General features: G+C 37.5%; 1 pseudogene; it reads left to right on the forward strand.

The window, feature by feature from the left end:
- The first annotated feature begins 6,043 nt into the window (after positions 1-6,043).
- Positions 6,044-6,717, forward strand: LOC102763800 (annotated as a pseudogene).
- The last annotated feature ends 633 nt before the right edge of the window (positions 6,718-7,350 follow it).

Here is a 7,350-nt window from a genome sequence, read left to right on the forward strand (position 1 = left end):
ATGAGGTTTTTTTATAATTTTTGGATTTTATTCTTTTATCAGCTATATGATTTGCAAATATTTTCTCCCATTCCATAGGTTGCCTTTTCATTTTGTTGCTTGTTTCCTTTGTGAAGCTTTCTTAGTGCGATATAATCCCACTTTATTTTTGCTTTCCTTGCCTTTGCTTTTGGCATCAGATCCAAAAAATCATTGCCAAGACCAGTGTGAAGGAGCTTACTGCCTATAACTTCTTCTAGGAATTTTATGGTTTTAGGTCTTACATTCACGTCTTTAATTCATTTTGAATTAATTTTTGTGTGTTGGGTAAGATAGTAGTCTAATTTCATTCTTATGCATGTGGCTGTGCAGTTTTCCCAATACCATTTATTAAAGAGACTGTCCTTTCCCCATTGTATATTCTTGCCTTCTTTGTCATAAATTAATTGAACACATATGTATGAGTTTATTTCTGGGCTCTTTATTCTGTTCCATTGATCTATGTGTCTGTTTTTATGCCAGTACCATACTGCTTTGATTACTATAGCTTTGTGATATAGTTTGAAATCAGGGAGTGTGATGCCTCCAGCTTTGCTCTTCTTTCTCCATATTGCTGTGGCTATTCAGGGTCTTCTGTTGCTAGATACAATTTTATGGATATTTGTTCCATTTCTGTGAAAAATGCCATTGAAATTTTTATTATTTTTACCTTTTTAAATATATTTTTATTAATTTCAGAAAGAGGAAGGGAGAGAGATAGAAACATTAATGATGGGAGAGAATTATTGATTGGCTGCCTCCTGCATGCCCCCTACTGGGGATCAAGCCCACAACCCTGGCATGTGCCCTGACTGGGAATCAAACTGTGATCTATTTCATGGGGCAACCCTCAGCCATTGAGCCACACCAGCCAGGCACCATTGAAATTTTGATAGGAATTGCATTGACTCTGTTTATTGCTTTGGGTAGTTTGGACATTTTATTTATTCTTCCAATCCATGAGCATGGAAAATCTTTCGATTTATTTGTGCCTTCTTCAATTTTTTTCATTAATGTCTTGAATTACTAATGTTTTAAAACGTGTAAAATTGTATTAGGCGTGCTTTGTATTGTACCCAGGCATGAATTCAGCTGAAGACAATACAATTTGCCTCTGAACTGGAGGTAGAATCAAAGCCTTCTTACAAGTCTTCAGTTTAACTGACTGACTGACCTTATCATTTGCTCTGGAAAGTAAGGTGACCTAAGCCCATGACACTTAGATTGCCCACAAATAACAGGCTCCCTTCCAGTCCACCCACACAGTTCAGCTACCATATTTTAAGTTATGTGCTTTAAAAAGATTAGTTGGGTTTTTGTTCTCAAATCTGTTCATTGAGTCCTTTTACTTTTCTTCATTATGTATAGGGACTTCAGATATATTCATTTCCTATATTCTATGGAGGTGAAAAAATATCTCTCCTATCTATACATAGAAAATTATGGTCTGCTAAGATTATGCCATATATCCAAATCCTACATGAAAGGAATTATAGAGAGGTTATGAATTTCCATTGTAATTGTAAATGTTTGTTCATTTTAAATATTATGCAAACTAATGAAATGTGAGTACTGGGGGGGGGGGAAAGGAAGCAGAATTGGGCAGAGGGAGAAATTGAATGGCAATATGATGATCCCTAGGGCGCTACTTAATAAATAACTTGCCCACTAAACTCCATCTCAGGATCTGCTTCCTGGGAAACCCAACCTACAACAGTGTTGCTATGCATTATAGCATTTAGCGTACGGAAATAAACTGTTTATGTCCATTCAGCTTAAATAAGGTCAGACTTTAGGCTCAGAGAGATTTAGTCCAAGGTATACACTAGCCAGGAAGAGCACAATGTCCTTTATGGGCATAGCTATCTCTTCTCATGAGCTACACTGGCTGACAACAAGAAAAGATGGGAAAACTGGACTTTTTGAAGACATATATGCTAACAATCAAATCTTATAGGAAAGGAAGTTTAGTATATTTAGGGTTAAAATATAGACATTCCCATTAAATATTAATATTAGTGGTTCTGACTACATTAAAACTGAGATTCAAAAAGACATTCAATATTGCAAAAAAAATATCCAGATATTTTTCTAAGATGATACATTTAGGCGAGGGAAAGATCACTCCTCATTACTGATGAGAAAAGAAATATGCTTGACAATAGCTGTGGATGGAGTTGCTACTTGGTCCCCAAAGCATTCAAGATTTAAAAAAGGGAAAAAGTCATTATTTGAAATTTTCCATAGGGGTAACAGCTAATTATAGGGTGCTCTCTTTTGACCTAACACTCTAACCTATTTTATCTGTGCTGGGAGAGTTTCACTGATGACTAAAATGTTTATGTAGCTAATAAAATTATTCAATATCACTATATAGAATGACTGAGATATGTTTTAATGTAGATAGTGACAAGAAAATTATCATCAACTGTTTCATTTGCAAGGATGGGCCAGCAGAGAAAATAGAATGGAAATAGGAACATTGTAACACATCACATGTCAAGAGTTATTGAGTCCTTTTACTTTTCTTCATTATGTATAGGGACTTCAGATATATTCATTTCCTATATTCTATGGAGGTGAAAAAATAACATTTCTCCTATCTATAAATAGAAAAATATGGTCTGCTAAAATTATGCTATATATCCAAATCCTACATGAAAGGAATTATAGAGAGGTTATGAATTAACATGCTGTTGCACTGAGAAATCTTCCTCACTAAGAATAGAAAGGTTAACTTGTTTCCCCTCTACCTACTCTCCACTTCCCACACTTCTTTTATCAAAATTATCTGGCCATAAATTCTGATTGTTTTTTTTTCTTTAGTTCTGGAACCTAGTATTAGCTTTAATTTCTCATTAGAACCATTTAAATCAGGCATCCCTAAATCTTTTCTAATGTGTGTTTTTATCTGGTTCTATAAAAAGGTGAGTAGGCATTGATTCTGAAAAGGAATGCAAATTCCTAATGAAATAAGGCAGTCATGGCAGAAGCAACAATGTATATGCTCCATGCTACTAGGACTTTTTGGGGAGAAAGAGGATGTACCAACTAAGTATGGCCAGAGTAATGCTGTGTAACCAACAACCACAATATCTCAGTGGCAAACAATAAGTATTTATTTAGCCCATGAGTCAACAGGAATTCAGATGATCTAGGCTGAGCTTTGACTGAGTGGCTTTGCTGATCTCTGTTGGGCTTAATTATACATCTGTAAAGGTGACTGAAGATCAATGGACCTAGTCTGGCCTTGGCTTGGGTGACTTAGCTCTGCTCCACATGTCTCTCATCCTCTTCCTTGGACCAGTGGGCTAGCCTGGGCACATGCTTCTCAAGGTATTGGCAGATATATAAGAGGAAAAGTCCAGTCATTACAAGTGCACCTTTGGGTCAGCTCACATTTGTTCATATCCCTTTGGCTAAAGCTTACCACAGAGTCAAAAATACAGTCCACCTCTTTAGTGGGAAGAACTTCAAAGTCACATGGCAAAGGGTGTGGACACAAGAAGAAGCAAAAAAATAATAGGGCCATCAATTCAATCTACCACAGGAGTGGAGCTAAAGCAGTTGCTTTGATATCAGGACAGTATAATGCCTCAACCTAGTAAAGAGTCTGGGAGTGAAGCACCAACAGCCTACTACAGCGTTTAACTAAGGGTCATCCTTCAGTAAGAAAAGTCTACTTTTCTGTGCATGGCCTTCTCATTCAGAAGGAATCTATTTCTTTCCAAAACAGTTTGGCCAGCTACCTGGCAAAGCTACCCATGGAGCCTCACTGCCAGTCCAAGGTCATATCAGACTGACATCTACATCATAGCAAGCTAGTGCTAAAAACCAAATCTCTACCTAGAATTAAAACAATAACATGTAGATATTGGCCTAAATTGTCACCACTACCACCACATTTCAGATGAAATAATTTGACCTGGGCCTTTACTCTGTTATCTCATTAGAAATTATGTGAACTTGATCTGCAAAATAAAATTGAATGGTTCCTGGCCAGGTAGTTCAGTTGTTTAGAGCATTGTCCCAATATGCCAAGGTTTCAGGTTGAATCCCTGGTGAAGGCACATATAAGAGACAACCAATGAATGCATAAATAAGTGGAACTACAAATCAACATTTCTATCTCTCTTCTTCTCACTCTTTCTCTCTCTCCCTCTCTCTCCCTCCCTCCTTCCCTCTCCCTTTCCTTTCCTGTCTCTAAAATCAATTTTTTAAAAATTGAAAGGAAGGCAATTTCCATTGCTAACCTCACTGAGGTACACATGGTGCAATGTTTCCCACGTAGCTACCTTTTCCATCACTTTCCAGTGTAGTTTTGAGTTACAGTGATAGAATTATTTTTGAGAAGTGAAAAAAAAGCCATTTTGTGAAGAAATTTTGGCTCCAGGCATGCTCAAACAGCTCTTGAGATCAAATTAGCAGAGTGAATTGGAGGCCTTGTCTTTATTTTCATTTAAATTTTTTATTGTTTAAAGTATTATAAAGTCTGGAGCCCTTGTCTTTTCAAGTTGATCAAAGAAGACCTACTTTTTATAACAAAATATTATAAAACTCACTTGTCTTCTTTGCCAATAAATTATCATCCCCATTTTTTAAAAATAATTTATTGATTTCGGAGAGAAAGGGAGAGGAAGATAGATAGAAACATCAATGATGAGAGAGAATCACTGATTGGCTGCCTCCTGCATGCCCCCTACTGGGGACTGAACCCGCAACCCGGGAATGTGCCCTTGACCGGAATTGAACCTGGGACCCTTCAGTCCGCAGGCCAATGCTCTATACACTGAGCCAAACCGGCTAGGGCTATCATCCCCATTTGTTAAGATATCCACCCATATAGTCTATACAACTCAGCAAGCAGCTCTGTTTTCATTCAGTTCTACTACCTATCAGCTTCTCAAACACATATACATATATACATACATATTTAAATTCATGCAAAAAAACTGAAATGTTGGCTAAAGTTATCTTTATACCTCAGGTATCTTATTCAATGTGTCAGACACTGCTCTTAATGCTAAAATTGCAAAGGAAAATGAGACATATATCCCACCCTAAAGCACAGATCATTGGTAGAGATGGACCTGAATTCAAATATATTACCATAGAACTGTGGTATATGTATAATAGAACAATTTTGTGTGGGATGGTTAAAGAATGAGTATGTAATATCTGGTAACTGGAGTAGTAAAATAATGTCCAAATTTATACAATAATCAGTGACTCCATCTTTCAAATTCAAGTGAGCTCTGGAGTTTACAGTACAAGTTACCTAATTAAATTTTACTAACAATTCCAAAATAAATATTGTCACTTTACTTACTAAGGGTAAAAACTAGTGGTTAGAAAGATGAAGCTAGAAATATTGCTTATCTATTTATTGTTGTTGTTTTTTGTCTTGTGGTTTTTTGTCTTGTTTTTGTTTTGCAAAATAACATTTAACTTCAGTTTCTTTGAGCGCTTAATCACATTTCTACCAAACATAAAATATTCATACAAACTACTAAATAAATTTCATTTTAAGTTTTTGTACTTACTATTCTCTAGAGCAGCGGTTCTCAACCTGTGGGTCGCGACCCCTTTGGCAGTCGAACAACCCTTTCACAGGGGTTGCCTAAGACCATCCTGCATATCAGATATTTACATTATGATTCATAACAGTAGCAACATTCCAGTTATGAAGTAGCAATGAAAATAATTTTATGGTTGCCTCACAACATGAGGAACTGTATTTAAAGGGCCAGAAGGTTGAGAACCACTGGTCTAGAGTGAAAAACAGTATGTTATCAATAATATAGACTTTGGCATCTTTTCTTTCCTCCAATGAGCATATTAATGTTGTCTACTTTAGACTATATATTGCATTGGTCACATCATAATCAATTCAGGGGTTTGGGTCATATTAAAACGTGTATAAAAATACCTAATTAAAAATGGGAATACAGTGCAGGGGCGGGCGGCCTTCTACACATGCCTGTGGCTGGGCAGGCCTCCTTCCTTCTCACCAAGCGCCACCCACATGGTGTTCAGGCACTTCGTGGAAGTTGGCTGGGTGGCCTACATCTCCTTTGGACCTCATGCTGGGAAGCTGGTCGCAATTGTAGATGTCATCAATCAGAACAGGGTTTTGGTTGATGGACCTTGCACTCAAGTAAGAAGACAGGCTATGCCCTTCAAATGCATGCAGCTCACTGGCGTCATCCTCAAATTCTCACACAGTGCCCGCCAGAAGTATGTTCAACAAGCCTGGGAGAAGGCAGCTATCAATATAAAATGGGCAGCAACAAGATGGGTCAAGAAGATTGAAGTCAGAGACAAGAAAGCCGAGGTGACAGATTTTTTATTGTTACAAAGTAATGAAGGCAAAGAAAATGAGGAACCGAATAATCAAGCTTGAAGTTAGGAAGCTTCAAAAGGCAGCTCTACGAAAAGCTCCTCCCAAAAAAGCACTTGCTGCTACAGCAACTGCTGCAAAGGTTCCAGCAAAAAAGGTGACCACTGCAGGCAAGAAGGCTCCAGCCCACAAGGTTCCCGCCCAGAAACCTGCAGGCCAGAAGGCAGTGCCTCCAAAAGCTCAAAAGGGTCCGAAAGCCCCAGCCCAGAAAGCACCTGCTGTTCCCAAGGCATCTGGCAAGAAAGCATGAGAACATAAGGGGCTACTATAAAAGTATAATAAATGTTCTTTTTAACACACCAAAAGAAACAAACCAAAAAAAAAACAAAACAGGGAATAAACATCATTGGCATCTAAAGCCAAATCTTGCTCAGAAAAAGAGAGAGAGAGAGAGAGGGAGAGAGAGAGAGAGGCTTGATGTTGTATAAATAATGGTAACAGAAGAAAGAAAATTATGATTATATCGATCTTACTGTTTTTCACCAATTTATTTATTTCACCCATTCAGCTCAACACTTTCTGAACATAGGCTATACATGGCAATGATATTTAAGATGAAAAAGAATAGTGGTATATGCAAACTCTGAATTGTGGAATTTTGGAACAAAACCTCTGGCAATGAAAGCCATTTGAAAATAGAAATATCAATAGAATTGTTTGGTGCATTGCTCATGTTTTCTTTTGGCAAAGAGTTTTCTTGCAGTAAAAATTAAAATGAAATAGTTCTCTAGGACACAAACTGTAGGCATCCTAAGGATGGCAGGTACTTTAGTGAATGCAGGGAGCACTACCACCTCAGGTAGTCTGCTGCCTGAGTAGTTCCAGACAATGGAAGATGGATTAGGCATTGCTGACAACCATGAAATTTATGTAGCTAGAGAATGATTCAAGCATAGAGTCACAGTCATAGTCATGAGATTTAGAGATGGAAG

Source organism: Myotis davidii, unplaced genomic scaffold, assembly GCF_000327345.1.
Source record: "Myotis davidii unplaced genomic scaffold, ASM32734v1 scaffold161, whole genome shotgun sequence".
NCBI lineage: Eukaryota > Metazoa > Chordata > Mammalia > Chiroptera > Vespertilionidae > Myotis > Myotis davidii.